Source organism: Hyperoodon ampullatus, assembly GCF_949752795.1.
Source record: "Hyperoodon ampullatus genome assembly, chromosome: 15".
Lineage (NCBI taxonomy): Eukaryota > Metazoa > Chordata > Mammalia > Artiodactyla > Ziphiidae > Hyperoodon > Hyperoodon ampullatus.
Genome location: NC_136928.1, coordinates 11,664,652 through 11,684,230, shown reverse-complemented (window position 1 = coordinate 11,684,230; position 19,579 = coordinate 11,664,652). Strand labels below are relative to the sequence as shown.

Here is a 19,579-nt window from a genome sequence, read left to right as displayed (position 1 = left end):
GGTGAATTATCTTACGAGGTCCCTGTCATTCCTTCCTACAAATGGGCTTCCAGGGGGAACCACCCAAGAGCTCATCAGACACATTTGTTTATATACAGACTCCTACAGACTCAGTTCAAGATTTTTCTGGGAACAATCTCAGCTCTGCTATAAGCAAGGACACAGACGGATTCTTGGGAGAGATATGTTTCTCAAGTCCATCTACCAGATTGTACCAGAGTCTCTGCTCTGGCTTAACTGGGAGACCCTGTTATTCCAGTTAACAGCATTGACTAGGCAGATAGCCCAGGGTCAGAGCTTTCCTGAGGACCAACTCTGCTGAGAACTGGCACCAAGGAGAGTTACTCTGACTTATCCTGACACCACTGTGAGGCCTAGGACCACCTTCTCTACCCATGGGCTTAATGAATCACAATGCCAGGCAATACACTCTCCCAAGTCCCTGTACCAAGTTATCCAGTCACTCAAGATCTCCAGCCTTCATGGAAATACTCTCTTCTCTCTTATACAGAAGAGGACCTCAGGGTCCCAGAAGCGAGAGAGATTTTTGCTTCAGTCAGCATGACCTATAATGCAAGGAAGCTGTAACCCTGTTCCAGAGTGGATGTTCCTAAGATAAGGCAAAGATCCCTGTCTAAGACCCATGAAGTCTCACAAAGTGCCTTCTTCTTGGTCACTTACTACTTGCAGGCCATGAATATGTCCCTCATCAGTTTCTTGTCCTAATACCCTCACTGCCCATGATTTTTCCTCTCTTTTCCTTCCTTCCTGTATCCCTTCCTCCATCCCTCCCTTTCCTCTCCCCTTTCCTACTAATTAAATACTTACTATATACCTTACACTCTGCTGGATACTAGAAGGATGAGAGATGGGTAAGACATTGTCCTTGCCCTTGAAGGGCAAGCGCATCATACGGTGGGGAAGGCAGATGTGTACACAATTAACTATAATAAAATATGTTGAGTGATATAATGGAGTCCTGCCCAAAGTGTCATGGGATCACAGAGGAGGGAGTGAAGGAGCCGCCTTAGAGGTCAGCAGGAAAAGCTTCACAGAGAGGGTGATTTCTGAGTTGGCTTTTGAGGAGTGAATAGGAATTTTCCAGAGGAACAAAGATAGGAGGGCATATATCAGACAGGGGGAACAGTGTGAGTCTGTCATGGCCAGAGCAAAGCATGTGGATTGGTTTTGAGGGTTTAAGAAACATTTTGAAAAGGTACCTGATGATCGGGGTGTGATGGGCTCTGAGTATCATGCTGAGGAACTGGCATTTTATTCAGTATGTGATAGAAAGCCATGCACAGGATCTTTCTTTCAAGGACAATTGTTGGTCTGGCAAGGCTGACAGAGCCAGACTCAAGGTGGGCAATGAAAGTGTGTATATACTAGTGGTTAATCAATTAACTGATCAAATATTTATTAATGGCCAGTGTGCACCAGGGTCTGTGTTAGATACTGTGGAAGTGCAAAAGAAGCATGATGATTAGACCATGAGGTCATGAGGGATTCACACTTAGAAATATTTGAGGGTAAGAAGAAGGAGGACAGTATGAGATCATGTGGTTGAATGGCTGTGAGTCAAGGGTGGGAGAGAGCAGAGAAGACTGAGTGGGTCTGAAGGATCAACAAGAGGCCATTCTTCACTCCAGAATCCACATGGGCGAAGAGATGCATTGAGCATGGTGTGGACAGTGCAGAATCTGGCCTGTCTGGACACATATTTGGAAAGAAGATGGATACAGACATGAGGTCAGGTGAAGGAGGGCCTTGAAGTCAGGTAGAATAGTCTGGAACCTCTGGGTGAGGAGGAACTTTTTAAAGCCTTCTAGAAAAACTTTTCCTACCTCGCTAATCCCACACGTGGGTCTCTTTTATGATAACTCTACCTGTGATCATCAATCTCTGTTGAAACATATATAGAGACAGGAGCAGACAATTTCATCCTTAGATGTCTCTGACTGTCGGAAAGGTCTTCTAAAATCTAGCTCATGATTTCTTTTTTCTTTCTTTCTTTCTTTTCTTTCTTTCTCTCTCTCTCTCTCTTTCTTCTCTTTCCTTTCATTCCCTGTTTTTCCCTTTCTTCCTTTCTTTCTCTCTCTCTCTCTCTCTCTCTCTCTGTCTCCTCTCTCTCTCTCTCTCTCTCTCTCTCTCTCTCTCTCTCTCTCTCTCCACCACGTGGCATGCAGGATCCTATGTCTCCAGCCAGGGCTCGAATCAGTGTCCCCTGAATTGGAAGCATGGAGTCTTAACCACTGGACCACCAGGGAAGTCCTAGCTCATGATCTCTTGTGTCCTCTGGTTCCAGACACGTCCCTCTGTGTCAATCAGCTTCTGATCCTCCTTGAGGATTTTCAAATTAAGCTCAAACGTTTAGCCTCCCTTCTTCCAGTTTGGAAACTCTCAGTTTCTTCAATCACTCTTCCACAGGGAGGCTGGAGCCTGGGGTCTCCTCCCAGTTTTGGCTGGTACATGATGCTGTTCCCCCAGGGCTGATTCTTCTTTCAGATGGGGTCTGCTCGGTGCTGTTCAGTCTGGACACAATTGAGTAGGTGGTGACCAGCCTCTGTCAAATGACTTAGTGGAAATGTTGTTTTGTGAAGATGAGTCTGACCTCAGAGTTCAGGGTTGGGGGCAGGTGAAACCTGAGGGACCTTGGCAGGAGTCCAGGTATAAGAGCTAGATCAGGGTGATGCTGGGTCAGGGGATGAATAGGAAAGAGTGGAGCCAGGGGACATTTCAAAACTGATAAATGAGAGAAGAGACAATGATGACTCTAAGTTTTCTGATCTGAGAGCTTGGAAAAATGGCAAATGCATGGGCAGAAATGGGGTGGAGGAAGGGTAGCTGACTGTAGGGACGAGACTGAATGTGCCCCAAGAGCTGGGCACTTACACTGAGGTGCTTAGAAGTGGTTGCCAATGTGTCCTGGGAGCCCAGGAGTGTGGTCAGACTAGAGATAGCAGTTTGGAGTCATGAAAGGCAGGAACCTGTATAGGGAGTGAAAACACACAGAGAAGGAGTGAGCTCCCAAGAAAGTGCCCACAGAAAGTCTACGGTGTGTAGATGGGAGGGAAAAAAGACACACACGAGGGATACAGGCAATGAGCTGTCAGAAGTAGACCAGTGTCAACGATGCCAGAGGACAGGAGGGCTTCCAGAAAGAAGAAGTGGTCAGTGAGATCAAATGCCCAGGAGGACAAAGAAAATGAGGCCATCCGTCTTACCCAGGGGGAAAAAGGGGGACCAACCTCAGTAGGATGGAGGGGGCCGGAGCAGCCCTGGAGGAGATGCAGAATGGACTGGTGGGTTACCCCCTCCTCACACCGTCACACTTAGACGTGCATTTCCCCAACTACCCTCAGCTCACCACCAGCCCCTTTGTCTACCTTCCTACCTTCTCTCCCAGTTTCCATGCCGGCCCACCAGCGGTTTCTTAGATGGCATGGCTGGGTCACTTCCACGGGGCAGGAAGCTGGGCTGTCCCACTGTGGGGTGCTGCCCCTCAGGCTGCCCAGCCCCGCTGTGAAAGCAGCATGAGCTGCTGGTGCAGGAGAAGAACTAAGGTTCTGCTCTGGCAATGATAGCCTCGTAGGCCCTCAGGGATGCAGCTGAACTGCCCACATCTATTTTCCTAGACATCCGAATGCTGCAGTTTCCAGAGGGCAGAGGGTGAGCTCAGAGAAGCTCCACCTCCAGCTCTTCCTGGTCAGCCCTCTCCCTCCCAAGGCTCTTCAACTTCACCCTGCCCTCTGCCCTCCCATCCCCCGCATCTCCCTCACCCCCCAACCAGTGCCTCCCATTAACTCCCTTCTTGTGTCTCCCCAGCACTGAGCAGCCATCTTTCCCCTTGTCCATCAGTTTCTTTCTGCCCAGGAGGTCATCCCAGGCTCTGCCAGGGGCAAATGTGTCTGCTGAGGCTAAGGGGCTATTTTCAAGCTTCCCCAGCAGAGACCCCAGAATTCTCATGACCAGGCAGGCAGGTTAGGCCAATCCTGCTTCTCCCAGGATGCACTGGGAGCCTGGGAACCAGGAGGGAGGGAGGAGGCTCAGCTGAGGAGCTCAGGATTTAATTCTATGCATCATTAAGTAGTCCTCTGAAAGTAGTGTCCCCCTATACATCATCCATGCTTAGTAAACAGCACGCTGACATTACATTAGCGGCTGGAAATGAATTTTCTCTTTTATAGGGAAATTGAGAATCCGCCAAGAAGAAAGAAAGAAAGAAGAAAAAAACCCTCAAAACCAATTATCTAGGCATTCATGAGTTCCACACTGGTCCCTTTCTCTCTCCTCTCTCACTCAGATGCAAAGAAGCATTTAATATTTAATATATTAAGAAAAGAAAGAAACTTTGATAGATTATGTGGAATCTGGCATTAATGCCCTCCGCCCCTCCCTACTTTCCCATTCTCCCCTCCTGCAAACCTACGCCTGATTCTAGCTGACATTTAAATGGATTAAGGTGTTCCGATTTCCTTAACAGTGTTGACATTTTGGAAATATTTCTGCCTTTTCTCCCTCTCCTCGAAATAATAATAATAATAATAATAATAATAATAATAAATAAATAAATATTGGAATTGATCTTCCGCCTCCACTTGCCACGCGGGCTCCAGCCCTGTCCTGCTCTTCAGTGTTGATGAAATTTACATCCCCCATTCTTATTTACAAGATTAAGAATGGAGAGAAGTCAAAGTCCTCCTTGGGAGATGGAAGGGTTGAGAGTGGGAGTGAGTGTGTGACTGGTTAGGAAGGAATTTTGCTCATTTCCCCTCTTCCTAGGGCTCAGGAAGATTATTTCTCTCTCCTCTCCCCTCTTTCCCTCCATCCCTGGCAGATGGCTCTTCCTTCATGTGACTGCACTGTCCTTCCTGTACGTAATGTGTGGTTTGGTTCATTTGCAGACCTGCCTTCACAGGCCAGCTCTTCTCCCATTTGGAAGCATGGCCCTGTACTCTACTGGTTGAACACGAAGAGAAGGAGATGAACCTGACTCTGCCTGTCCACTCTTCCCTGGAGTTTGTGTAGCCTCTCTCGCACTGTGCTGTGGTGTGTTCCCATGTCTATTCTTCAAGGTACCCGAGTGCGGGGTCCATGTTACTTTATCTCTGTATCCCACCTCAAGTGCAAAGCTTATACATAGTAGATGCTTGAAAATACTCATTTAATGGAAGGCAGGCAGGAGAGAAAGGAAGGAAAAGGGAAGAAGGGAGAAAAGAGGAAAAGCAAAGAAGAAAGACCACTGACAATGGGAAGTTCTCATCGGCTGACATTCTCAAAGCCCTGATGCATCACGTGGTCCCCAAACAAAATTCAGTCAGTAGACGTATTGAGCTTCATGGTACCCAGTTCTGTGCTGATTCCTGCCCACAAGTTTCCCATGATTTAGTGATGGTTGTTTTTTGCCCTCAAAGTGGGTAGAAATATCTGACAATACTTGTAGAGAGCCCAGTGTTCCTTAGAGATGTCTTTTTATGAATATCAACTGGAAGGAGATTAACTTAGATGGCCCTGGAGACAAACTGCTGCTCAGTCTACTTTACCTCTCAAGACTCAGTTTTCTCATATAGAAAATGGGGTAGTAATCCCGACCTGAGGGCACTATGATGACTGTTACAAGGATAACGCACGTTCACAGATTAAGATAGTGCCTGCACGTAGTGAGTAGTCAGCTGGTCAACAAGTTGTAACTGCCCTGTTTTTTGTTGTGAGGCATGTCATCCAGTATCTGAACAATAACAGCTTTCACCAATCAGGCTAAAAACTACCAATATTTGAAAATAGTCCCTTAAGGAAGAAGGAAGTAATCATCAGATCCAATTATGAGTTCTAACCTATCTCTTCCTCGAGTTCTGCCTTTACATTTGGATGCAAAGAAGCATTTAGTGTATAAACAAAATAAAGCGACGTGGATAGATTTTTCAAAGAGGAGTTTCCAGCAGTGTCTGCTAGAAGAATTTCAACTGAGTTTTGGCTACTGCACCAGAATTACTATAGGATCAATGCAGACAGTGGCCTGAGCGATTAGAGGTGTGATTAATTCCATCCAAGGTTCACACTTCTCTGTGCATGACTTTCCACCCACCTCACTCACCTCGCTGTATTTCTGCACATCTTCCTGGCCTTGTCACCTGCCTGGTTTTTTTTTTCCAGGGCGCCCTAATGTGTTTTCCAGGGATCAATACCCGAAAGAATTTTCATTTCAAATGCCGTATTTTCACAAAGCTGGCTTTTATTCAACCTTCTAAAGATATCTCAGCCCAAACTTTATGGAGTCACTTTATCCCCTGGGCTGTGTGTGGCCCAGGCTAGGTGTATTATGTGCATCAGATTTGCTTGGCTTGAGAGGACTCAGCAAGACTTCAGGGCTTGGTTTAAATTGCTTTTTTACATCCTAGCCATAATCAGCCTAGAGTCTACTTTGTATTTTTACCCTTCCTTCTGATTTTGAGATTCCCTACTCTGCTAATCTATTAATACTTGAGTTTTGGAGTCATTGACTTAGATTCACTGCTTTTAACGCATATCAGGATCTATTCATTTCAAAAGAAGTATGTGTCCAACATGTGATCTGTCAAGTACTGTAATAGGTGCAGGATTAACAGATGAATAGGACACACTCCCTTCATCAAGCCTACATCCTAGAAGGGCCCAGAAGGGCATCAGGCTTGCAAATCAGTAAAGAATGTCCATAATCAAAGTGCATTTGAAAGACCGAACAAGGGTCAGTGCAAAGCACGAGTGAGTTGAGAAAGAAGAGGCAATTCTCCAAGCCGACTAGTGAGGGTGGGGTAGTGGCGAGAGGACTGTGTAGAATTAATAGTCTTCTTTCCATTTAATAAAGAGGGATTCAATTAGGCTTATGTTAAATTAGATGATTCTAATTTTATCTTATTATGTGCATTCAAGAGATGAGAGAAAGGAAGTTCTGGTTGCAGTTCTCAAGTCTTATTTAGCTTCCTGCTTCTTTCTCCCATTTGCCCTCGAGCTTCTATTAAATACCTTCATATTATTCAGGCCCTGAGCTGGCCACTTCATTGAGTCTTCCATCTGTCCACCCACCCATCCATCTAATCAATCCTCTACCGTTTATTCCCTTATCAAATTATCATTATGCATCTGTAATGATCTATGTGCCAGGCGCTGGCTGTATAGACTTCAATAAGAAGAACGTAGTGTTGGTACTGGATTGAGGTGTGTCCAGAGCACTAGATGGTTGTCCCCTCTGAATTATAAATATTAGTATTCCTTGTCTGGGTCCTCTACCAAACTCATACTCACAATATAGCCTGTATAGAATATATAAGGTGGAAAGACTTGCATAATGAACACCAATATAAACATCACACAGCTTGAGAGTTAGAACATCACCTGTGGAACCACTGGAGAGCCCAGACCCCTTTCTCCCAGCAGGGGTGGCCAGTATCCTAAATTCTGGGTCCATTATTCCTTTTACTTTTCTTTGTAGTTGGCCCTGAATCTAAGTATTCCAAACAATAGATTGCTTAATATTTCATATTTTTGAATTTTATATAAGTGGTGTCATGCAATATGTATATTCTTGTGCAGCTGAGTTTGTTCTCATTTTGTTCAGTAGATGTTTGTGAGGTTCCTGTGTGTTGATGTTGGCATCTGTACTTTCTTTTCATGGCTGTATGCTATTGCAGTGCAGGACTATGTCAAAAGTTGTTCATCCATCTTCCTGTTAATGAACATTTGCTTGGCTGATGTGTTTCCAGTATATTTTTCTATTACAGTAATGCTGCCATGGACATTCTTTTCACTGTCTCTTGCTTCAAGGGCCAAGTGCCTTTTGTGGTATATATCCAAGAGTATAACTTCAGGGTCACAGCGAATGCTTATCTTCCAATGTAATGGATGATGCTGAATTTTTTTCTGATGTGGCTGTATCAGGGTACACTCCCACCAGTAATAAGAGTTTGTTTGCTTCACTTTTTCCACCAACACTTGGTATTATCAGACTTGTAAATTTTGGGGTGCAAAATTGTTTCTCATTGTTGTTTGAATTTTAATTTTCCTGATTATCAGTGAGGTTGAGTGAAGTTTTGTATGTTTATTGGTGACTTGCGTTTCCTCTTCTGTAAAATGATTATTCATGATTTCTTTTGACTATTTTTGTCAAATTGTTTGTCTTTTCCTCACTGATTTGCAAAAGTTCTGTTCTGAAAATCTGTTGTTGATTATGTGTTGCAAATATTTTCTCCCAGTTTGTGCCTCGTTTCTTTATTTTCTTTAGAGTGTATTTTGACGAACCCACGTTCTTAATTTCAATTTAGTCAAAGTTAACAATCTTTTCTTTATGAGCTTTATTTTTTGTATTGTGTTTTCAGATAGAAGTATTTCATCTCCTGAGGTCATAAAGATATTCCCCCACAGTTTCTTCTAAAGCTTTAAATTTTATGCTCCACAGATATTAAGCTATCTTAAATTGATTTTATATATGCTGTGAAGTAGATTAAAATTTAGTTTTTCTTTATGGTTTACCAGTTTTCCCAGCAAGATTTGTTGAACTGTCTATTCTCTCTTTGTTGATCTGCAACACCAGTTGTATTCTATATGAAGTGGTGTCCGTCCACATGCAGGTCTGTCTCTGGGCTCTGTAGTCTATTTCACTGGATACTTTGTCTATCTCAGCCCTGCTGACGGACTAGAAGACTCAGTGAAGCTCTTGAGTCAATATACTATGAGAAGGAGCCCCAAATAATTCATTTGGTTCACTGAGACTTTTCTTTACAGGAGTGGTATAGTGAAAAGAATATGGGGCTTGAAGAAAAGAGTTAAAATTCCAGCCCTGATAGTTATTTGTATGACTTTGGGTACATTCTTAATTTTTTCTGAGCATCAGTCTCCTTGTCTGTTAAATGGGAATACTTATTTCAACCCTAGAAGTTTCATTGAGGATTGGATTAAGCTGTGTATTTTAAAGGATGTGAAAGTGCCTGGAGTCAGGATGGTCCCAGAGGATGTGCTTTGGTAGCACTCCCAAACTAAGGCCATATGGATATTTTCTAATAGCTCCAGTCCAAAGTGAGTCAAATCTCGGAAGTACCCTACATGAAAATAAGACGTAGGCTCCCAAATGAATCATCAGTTTTAGTTCACGTAGCGCTCTTCCTCAAACCTCCTGATTTAGTTCCAAACTCATTTTAGAGGGCATGGGGCTGTGAAGTTTCTCTGCTAAAAATGATTGAGGATAACTGGTAGAAGGAGACTTGCTATGTGTTACTGAGCTGAGAATGGCAGATGAGGAAGAATATCATGCAGAGATAGTCATCATCAAATGTTTAAAGTCTAGGCTCTGTAGTCTAACTTAAAGACTTTCTTACTATTTATTGGCAACATAATAACAATAATATATCATTTGGCCATTTTAGCAGATTAGTCTGTTTTATTCTTGTAACACCACGAGGCGCTCTGAGGTTGGATGTTGACTCTGGGAGTCTGAGACTTGCTCAAGTTCACAGAGCAAGTGAGTTTCCCAGAACTCAGACTCAGGTTGGCCAACTGGAACTCTTATTACTACACAATGGTGACCCTGCCTGTATGTGCTGAACCAGTTTCAAACACGTTGTCCCATCATCCTCATAGATACAATTGTAGATGAGATTGCACAGTTCAATTTGGGGTTCAGAAAGCATTGTTACTAACTGAGTCCAGATTTCTAGCAGAACTTGGGGTGGGCATTCTTCCCAGCAACTGACAAACTCTCTCCACTCTCGAAAATGAGAGAAGCTTTTAAAGTTTGTTTGGTTCTTTTTCTTTTTTACACAGAAATATTTTCTAATCAATTCCCCTCATGCATTTACTGTAAAGTTCTAGCGAGGGCCAAGGTCCTCCAGGGGTATATTGATTGGGGGACAATGGTGAGATTGGTTAGACACCTGTGCACATGACAAGATGGCACCAGGAGATCCTGGCCAGGCTTTAGTAACCTCAAGGCTGTGTCTGGGCACTGCATGCCTGGCAGCCAATGGTGGACGTGCTCGAGAGGCTGCTGTAGCTGTCTGTGTTGGTGGCCTTCCGCTCTGGAGTGCTCCTGGACTGGCTGGCACACGGGCTGCGGCGGCGCTACCTGGACTGGAGAAGGAAGAGGCTGCAGGACAAGCTGGCAGTGACGCAGAAGAAGCTGGACCTGGCCTGTGACTCTGTGTGGCCACTTCGCCTCGGCTGTGGGGCTCCTGCCCAAGCAAGCCTGCCCTCATACTTTCTGCCCACAGTACAGGGCTCTTCCCAGAATCACTTGTTGAAGATGGATATAGAGAACTGGGCAGAAAAAAAAAAAAAAAGGATGTAGCCTAGGTCTCCTGGCTCTTGAGTCCTACCCTGGAAGCACCTTGAAAGTAGCATTCTGGGAGCAAAGAGAGTTTAGCAGTTGCCTAAGAGAATTCCAAGTTTCTGAGGCTCTCCTTAGTGGCTTTAGTATCCTTAGTATCAACTTTAAGTAATTTCTGATGCTTTATAATTCTCCTTCTTGAGGAAAAGTATTCTCCACCGAAATAATTCCAAGTCCCTTTCCAGGCCTTCTGGAGGCGTTTTCCAGCCCTTCTAAGTAACAGGACTTGACTTTACCTGCATTCACTAGCACCAAGGTTTCTCAGTTTCTGTAGCTGCTTTCACCACCATGCTTGAGCATGTGTAAAGGTTTGGGTTTAACCCTCCACAGGAACCTTCTCGGTCTACCCACTCCCATGGAACTGCCTCCATTTCCCACGGGTGTCCAAGAAGACTCTTCACTCTTTGGTCACATTCTGCCCTATATGGGCACTGTCATGATTCATGTATATCTTGTGCCATCTACCCTGTCTCTGGCCACATAAAACTCCTGCCCTGAGTAGCCTACTGGTTCTTTGACACAGTGGTACTCATTAAGCTCAGAGGAATCAATGAGTGGATTACTGTTTCTCAGGGTACAGGAGAAGACTGGAGCTGGGCTCCTTTGGACCAGTGCAAACGTAGGCTGACTACCTTGATGCTCTTGATGCTTTCAGACAAACTTCCTATTCGTTTCTCATTGACCCCTTTTCTGCAATTGTGTGCTCAATCTTCTCAGCTCTCCTTAGCCTCTAATGCTACTCAGCAACCCACTTCTGTTGCTTCCTTTTTAGAACATGGCCTTGATTCATGCCTTACTGAACACACTGGTATACAGAGCTATAGGCTGCAGTCATAGGGTCAGAAAAAGGGCTTAGAAGTCAGAAAATCTTGGACCTTGGGAAAGTCACTTACCTCTTATGAACCTCCATTGTCTTACGTGTAAACCAGAAATAGTAATACCTCCCTCTCAGGATTGGTGTGCAATTCAATGAGATAATAAACATGGATAAGTTTTGCACCCCATAAAACATGAAGTGAGGGTCACTACCAGACCCCCCTTCTCTGCACCTGCAGACCTTCCAGTATTTCTGTCTCTACTAGCAAATTGTTCTGTTTACCTTTCATCTTGCCTGCTCCCTTCATCTGACCCTGGTTCCAGCAGATTCAATCTTCCCCTCTTCATCCTCTCTACTGAAAAACACCCCTCTTCCCACCTCCACGGCAAGTAAACAGTGTTGCACGTGACCCTGTTGCCTGCCCCTGCTCCCACAAGCCACTGTCCTCCTCCCTTTCCTTTTGTAACATGACGTCACACTGGTCATTGCCTGTTCTTTCCATGACTCCTGCATTTTTTCCCAACTGCTCTCCCCAAGCCAGCAGATTTGTCCATCTTTTCTGTTCTTATGATCCTTAACCCCTCTGCAAAATCCCACATTGCAAAGCCATCTTCCTGTGTCTTTAAACTCCTTCTTCTCTAGGTTTTCATAGCACTTTAAACTTTTACTAGAATGTACCCTTCTTGTATCCTCCCTAACGCTCTACCACTTCATGGTTTCCTGTCTCCTTTTCTGACTCAGTATCACCCTTGTCCCCTTATAAGTGGCTTTTCCTTAAGCCTAGGTGTCTGCCTTCTGCTCCACCTCAAACAGGGAATCATCATCTCATCTTACTCCATGCTGGTTTAACCACATTGCAATATTGTGTTTACTTCTAGTATCATCTTCTATGAGAACGATTACAAACTCAAATTTATTCAGCAGGGTGACCAAGATGGTGAGGGAGCTGGAAACAGCTCACCTTATGGAACACTTGAGAGAAGGGATATTTAAACCTCAAAAGAGAAAATTCAGCAGAAACACTTCTTGCTGTCCTAAAACATTTGAAAGGAGGTAGAAAAGAGCTTTTGTCTACTGACTTGGTTTCCCACAGAAAACAGAGAAGTTGAAGACAGGTAGTTACGGAATCACTAGCAAGCAATGCCTTCCAGTCTTGTGAAGATGTTAAGAGCAAAGGCTCTGCAGTCAGATGATATGGGTTCAAATCCCAGTTCTACCACTTCTTCTCTGTATGATCCTGAGAAATCTATTTCATTTCTCTGTGCCTTCATTGCATCATCTGTAAAATGAGAGTAGATAATGATAGTCATTGTAACAAAGATTTATTATTCGCTGTGCTAGTTATTGTATAGGGATATAGATACAATCATGCCCACTGATGACTCACAATCTAGTGGGAAAGGTAGGTGCACGCATGAGTAATTAAAATACAAAACAGGGGCTTCCCTGGTGGCGCAGTGGTTGAGATGCAGGGGATACGGGTTCATGCCCCGGTCCGGGAAGATCCCACGTGCCGCGGAGCGGCTGGGCCCGTGAGCCATGGCCGCTGAGCCTGCGCGTCCGGAGCCTGTGCTCCGCAACGGGAGAGGCCACAACAGTGAGAGGCCCGCGTACCGCTAAAATAAAATAAAATAAAATACAAAACAGATCACTGAGATAAGAGGAACAAAACCTGATGAGAAAGGGGAAGATCACACTGACGGAGGGGATCAGGAAGGATTGCTTGAAGGAGGCAGAAGCAGTGTGAGTTAAGACCTGAGGATGAGAGAAGGCAGGGCTTGTTTGAGGACTGGCAAATACCCCATCCAATTGCACCTCACTTGGAAGCCTTTGCTACGAAGTCAGTACTTTAGTGCTTGCCCTTCTCAAAGCTTCAGCATATACCTCATGCTGCCAGTCATCTTTTCATATCAAGTTAGGAGTTTTTCAACCTACCCTGCAAATAAAGCTATGTTCCCATATTACCTGAGCCCAAAAGCCAAACATTTGATCCAAGGGGCAGATGGTAGAAGTGTAGGGGAAAAGCCTGAGGAGAGGACAGTGGAGAGCATGCCTACTGACCAGGAAGCCAGCCAGAGGGAGGAGCAGGTCCAGGACAGGCAGGAGATGTCCTTGACCTGGGCAGCTGGAGCCTAGGTACACAGGTGTCCCTCATGTTCATTGTCTAGGGCAGAGCCACGTGGAGAGTGGGTTCCCCATGAATGAGTGAGTGAATGAATGAATAAATGGACATACACCACCATGTAGGCTCTCGTGTATGTTATAGTATATTTTTACATATAATCTGGGTCAAGAAGATGTGCAGACATTAGAACAACCTGTGGTTCTCACTTGCTGTTTTCTGGTGAAGTGCTCGGCAATCCTCACACATTGCTGGATGTCTAAGGAAATAATATCTTTGCATTCTGATGCTGTAAAATATTGTTTGGATTAAAAGGGCAGGAACACATTGATGGATCTGAAATTTTTTTTCTTTTGGCTTGGAGATGACAGGGCAATCCATCAGACAACTTCCTTGGCTCCCTGTGACATTTCAAGCTCAAATGTTATAGCTTTCTTATTTTTTCTTTTCTCTTTTATTTCACCCCCTGGCTCTCTATTGAACTGTGCCTCTAGGAAATGCATCCTGTAGATGTGGCTTCTTTGACACTTGTCATACACAGGCACTCAGCTGAGGCTTGTCAGATGATGGCTGGGAATACTCAGGCTAGCTTAGCAGGTTGTGCTAAAGTTGAGGTGACTCCTTAATCTACCTGTGATGCTGTCCTGGCCTGTGCCCTAGAGCATGCAGCAAGCAGTTCTTAAAGAACAGAGCAGGCCCTAGGCAATGACAAAGGATTCAGATGCCTACATAATCTGATTTCAGAAGCTGAATTGTGTGCAAAGAGAAAACAAGTTGCAATGCTTGGCTTCTTTACCTGTTTCTGTCACTATGCATAATGTAAACTTGGAAAGGCTACTTAACTTCTCCAAGCCTCAGCTTCTCTACTTTTGAGAGAACAAATAAGTATAAGAATAAAATGAGATAATGATCTGGATACATTGTGAAAATATAGAACATAAGTAGGTAACATACACTCTCTGTATTAGTTATCTATTGCTGTACAGATATCCCACAGCTTAGTGAATTCAAACAACAAACATTTGTTATCTCACATTTTCATGGATCAGGAATCTGGGAGTGGCATAACTGGGAAGTTCTGGCTCACAGTCTCTAGATTGTCTAGGGCTGCACTCATCTGAAGGCTTGACTGGGGCTGGAGAACGCTTCCAAGATGGTTTGCTCATGTGGATGTTGGAAGGAGGCTGCAATTCCTCAGCACGTGGGCTTCTCCAAAAGACTCCTTGGGTGTCCTCAGGACATGGCAGCTGGCTTCCCAGAGTGAGTGATCCAAGGCAGAAGTCACAATGTGCTTTGTGAGCTAGGCTCAGAAGTCACAAGTTGTGACTTCCTCAATATCCTAATGGTTATACAGGCCAGCCCCCATCAGCCTGGGAGGGCACTTCACAAGGGCATGAATTCCAGGAGATCATCTTGGAGGCTGACATCCACACCCTCTCTCAGTTTACACGGTTCGCCTGAAAAATGAAGAGATTATGGCTGATTGTCTCTAAGGTCTTCACATTATAACTTGGTCCAAATAGCTCTCCTTCAAACTCGCTATGCAACCATTCTCCTCTCCCATCTAGCTTAGAATTCCTGTTACATTGTCAACCCCTTGTTCCACACTAAAAATTCAGTTTCAGTCTTTAATAAGGTTCTGCAGAAATGGATGTGCATTGCACCTGAGGGAGTTCTCTGGAGCTGGGTTGCACTGGTTTGTCACCCGCTCACAGGTGCAGCCCACTGCAGTTTCCAGAGTGCGGTTGCATCTTCATTTCATGTGACACGGAGCCCCTTCTTTGAGAGTCAGTAAGGAGGTGACCAATGTGGACAGTGAGAGAGAGAAGAGTCAAGGTCTCCAGCTTTGGCGATCTGCCTTGCATTTTCTATTTTCCAAAATGTGTTTGCTTCTGGGCTCTCTGCTTGATTCTGTCAACTCTGAAGGAGACAGAGCTGGCATTGTTTCTTCCATTTTGTAGATTGAACAACTGAGGCTTAGAAAGTCCTAATTGAGTCATTCGCTGAAATAGGGAACATGGGAGGAAAAGATATTGGATGGTTAAAATGTGGAGTCTGGCTTTAAACGTCTTGAACTTGAGGTGTCTCCGGTGTATTAAGTGAGGTTAATGTACAACCTTGCATAGAGCTTCCAGATGATTAACCGGGCATAGAACAAGATCTAATATCCTGATTATTCTGCTTTGTCTGCAAATTTCTCCACTCCTTCCAGCTGTTCTACTCTTCTCTGTCTTCTTGGTCCCAGATGTCCTGGGTTGGTTTCCTCAGAGCCATCCTCCTTAGCTTCATGGACCCCACTGGCCTGGTGGCACATAGCCTCGAGGGCCCTGCAGGGTGACTGGGAGATGCCTTCTAGATGCCCACTGGCCTGGTGGCACATAGCCTCGAGGGCCCTGCAGGGTGACAGGGCCTTCTAGTGGGGAGTGTTCTGACTGAGGGTTCCATGAGCCCCTTGAAAAGAGAGGCAGAAAGAAGCTTCACCAACTTTCAGCCAAAGCAGAGTTTTCAAAACATAGCTCATCCATCCATGTGGACCACCATGTTCTACTATTTCTGTAAGGTCCTGGGGCCCAGGTCTGCCTTTACCGCTAAGTTAGCTGCGAAGTAGAAGAATTGCAAGTAAAGGCACCTTGGGACCAACTCCCACAGACCTGGTGTCAGCTGCTGTTCTTTGCTGGAGCACCCTAAGCTGTGAACCTTAAGCTGTGAATCTTAGGGTACTGGAGCACCCTAAGTTGTCCCCACCCTGTCCACTCCGGCTTAGACCACAGACGCCAGTGAACTCTGGTCCTGGCTTTAGAACTCTTCAGAGGATCCCCAGAAGTAGGGTTCCCCGAGGCCGGTCTCCCCACATGTCCAGTCCCACAGACCCTTCGAGCAGCTGCGTCTCCAACCTTATCTTCCCTCTGCCTCCACGGAAACCTGAGAAAGACGGAAAGGGGGAAGTGGCCTGGTTTCCCAACACAAATAACCCTGCAGAGCTTTCTCAGCAGTGACCCTTAGCCTGTTGTGTCAGCCTCAGGCTGAAGGAGGAAGGAAATAGACCTTCTATTGAGTATTTTTCTTGCCCTGTCAAGAAGATCAGAGGAGCTGAGACGAGGAAAGAAAAGGAGTCAAAAGCAGCTCGTTACCTCCTTTTTCAGGATTCGTGTTGCCCTTCCCCTCCCTCTTGAGCTCTAAGTAAACACACTCCCCAGCCGAGGAAGGCCCCAGGCCCCACTCCAGCCAGGCCATAAATAAGAGCCCTTCAGCCTTTCACTCTCGGGCAGCAGAGAGGGCACTTCTCAGTGGAACATTTGATAGCGGGGGAGGATAGGGGCTGAGCGCTCGTGTTAATTGAATCCCAATTTCCTTCTCCCAGGACCGCTCTTATCTTTTTAATTACACAAGGCCTTTCATCTTCCTGAGGACTTGTCTCTGTCATTAATGCATGATCCTGATTAGAGATAGCGGTCTGCTGGGGTAATGGGAGCCTCGAGCGGAGGCCTTTGGAAACTCTTTTGCTTTTTTGAAACACTCGGATTTACCCAGGGCAAATCCAGGTGAGGCGGGAGATGCTCTGGGTTCCTCTCAGCGCTCAGGTAATCTTCCTCTGGCTGTCAGTGTTTGAGATGGTCGGCTCTGAGGTTAGGGACAAGGGCCTCTTGAGGCCAGTCTCTGCTGCTGTGGCCCAGCAGGGAAGGGACAAATGAGCCACTTGCAAGGTAAGCAGTTCAGAGGGAAATCTGTCCAGCTGTATTCACAGGATGCAGGACACTAAGGTCAGAGACCCAGAGAGTTGGGGTATTCTGTATTTCCTAGATGTCTGGGCGTCCACTAAGTGCTTGTGACTGGACATGGGTTCTCACGGGCTTTCCTTCACATCACAGAGATGCATTATCTCCAGGTGACAATGGCTCGGGACCCTCCAGGGTTACATTTCTCTTCCACCCCTGAGCTCCCAGCTGCCCTGTCAAATGGCTAATGAGTTGTAAACCAATACTTAGTGGTGCAAAGAACACGTCCTATTTGAAGGGGTTTGGCTCGTCATCGGTGTTCAATCAAGGTTGGCTAAATAACATTTTACACGCAGGTTCTGAGAGCCATTCCACTTAAAACATGAATTCCCAAGTATTTATGGAGCAATTATAGCTCCTCATTTATGGCTTTAAATGCTATTGGAATTTATTTTTCTGGGCTGCATTGTGGCCTTTGGGGTCCCTTCACCAAGGCAGTGTGATATGTCCCATGTGCCACGCTGGCCCCTGGATGTGCAGAAAGGTGGGTGAGGCTGAGTGCCTGCAAGGAGTCTAGTGCTCAGCTTGGAAACATTGTTAGTTTAAAAAATATGGTATAAATATATGTAAGTAAATATGTATATATATGGTAATATATATATTGTATTATATATTATACAACTGTATGTATATACACACTTAATATCAATACAACTATATAAATGTTCATACATATATGTATGTGTATATACATATGGATGGATGGATGTATATACATGTATATATATATATAGAAAGAGAGAGATTCCTATCTTCAAATAAGTCAGTTATGATTTCAACTGTATATCTATATACACACACATAACATGTACAAATATACAGTTGAAATCACAGCTGACTTCTCTAAGGAGGGGAATCCACACAGCATCATCAGCCAACTCTCCATCTCAGGTGTGCATTCTTGCAGGTTCTGTTCTGAGTCCTGTGTCTCATCAGCTCATGACTACAACCACCTTAGAGGTTCTGGAGGCAGCCTGGCAGTTACTGATGAAGACCTCATGACGGAGGTTTGGGAGTCAAGATTTCAATCCTGGGGTGGCCCCCCACCCCTGAGCCTCATGGCCCAAACTTCCTTCCTTGCTTGACGCCAGGGTTTGCTCCTGAAAGAGTGCCGCTTTGGTCATAAGCCCGCAAGGCTTATGGGAGACATAATGAACCTGGACATGGTCCAGAGAAGTGCAATTAAAATGCTCAAGGGGAAGGAGAGCCTTCTGTTTGAGGACAGACTTAAAAAAAAACCAAACAGTGAAGTTCGGAAAGAGGGAGGGAGATCAGGGATGTGATGGGAATCAGTGGGCAGTGGAGGGAATGAAGCAGGAGGAGATAGGTGAGCCTGCCAAGGGCACACTCACTGAAGCTCAGAAGCAGCGGTTTGAAGACAATGACAAGAAAGGTCTACTTAACACGTTCCATAAGTTTGCTGCCTGCTGTGCCATCCCAAGAGATGGCACAGGCTCAAAACATAAATAGATTCCCAGACTATGGGTGTACTGTTGTGTGTTCCCTACAGAATATCTGGTTTCCCATTGTCTGACTCAGACTACCTCAGTTTCTAATGGTCTAGACCAGGCGTTGGCAAACTTTTTCTGTAAAAGAGCAGAGAGTAATTATTTTTGGCTTTGTGGCAACTCTGTCCCAATTACTCAACTTTGCCAGTGTAGTCCAAAAGTAGCCATAGATAATAGGTATAAATGGACTTGACTGTCTGTGCTAATAAAACTTTATTTACAAAAATAGGCAGTGAGCTGAATTTGACCCGCCAACTGTAGTTTGCTAACCCTGGGTCTAGGTAAATTCGTAAAATTCATAGGTGGGTCGAATTATACAATTTAAAACTGGAGGAATTTTGGTGACCACACTCTCACTTTATAGAGCAGAAGAGTGACATCAAGAGATGTCAAATGAGCTCCCCAAGTCGTACAGCTAGATACCCATAGTGGGCTATTAGGGTTCTTTGGTTGTTCTAGGGGAATATTTATATCCTCTGGAGATGATGTTTTTGAGGCTGGCAGTGAAGTGTTCTCCTGCTGGATGCAATGGTCCAATCTGGCAGTTCTGATTCTCATTAAGTATGTATTCATGGTCAAAGACTGCCTTTTCTTAGAAAATGTTTCAGGTGTAGGAGGATCTGGAAATATAGTTTACCTTAAGAAAACTAAAGGCTACTTTTATTTATTTTTTCATTGAAGTATAGTTGATATACAATATTATATAAGTTATAGGTATACAATATAGTGACTCACAATTTTCAAAGGTTATACTCCATTTACAGTTATTATAAAATATTGGCTCTATTTACTGTGTTGTATTCTTGTAGCTTATTTTTTTTAATTTATTTTTTTACGGTACGCGGGCCTCTCACTGCTGTGGCCTCTCCCGCTGCGGAGCACAGGCTCCGGACGCGCAGGCTCAGCGGCCATGGCTCACGGGCCCAGCCGCTGTGCGGCATGTGGGATCTTCCCGGACCGGGGCACGAACCCGCGTCCCCTGCATCGGCAGGCGGACTCCCA

At 45.0% G+C, this 19,579-nt stretch overlaps 1 pseudogene across 1 annotated transcript; it reads left to right on the top strand.

Moving 5' to 3' along the window:
• Positions 1 to 9,991: 9,991 nt before the first annotated feature.
• Positions 9,992 to 11,436, top strand: LOC307063976 (mitoregulin-like; annotated as a pseudogene). The gene is made up of 2 exons: positions 9,992 to 10,237; positions 11,410 to 11,436. The product of its transcript is annotated as a mitoregulin-like (transcript).
• The last annotated feature ends 8,143 nt before the right edge of the window (positions 11,437 to 19,579 follow it).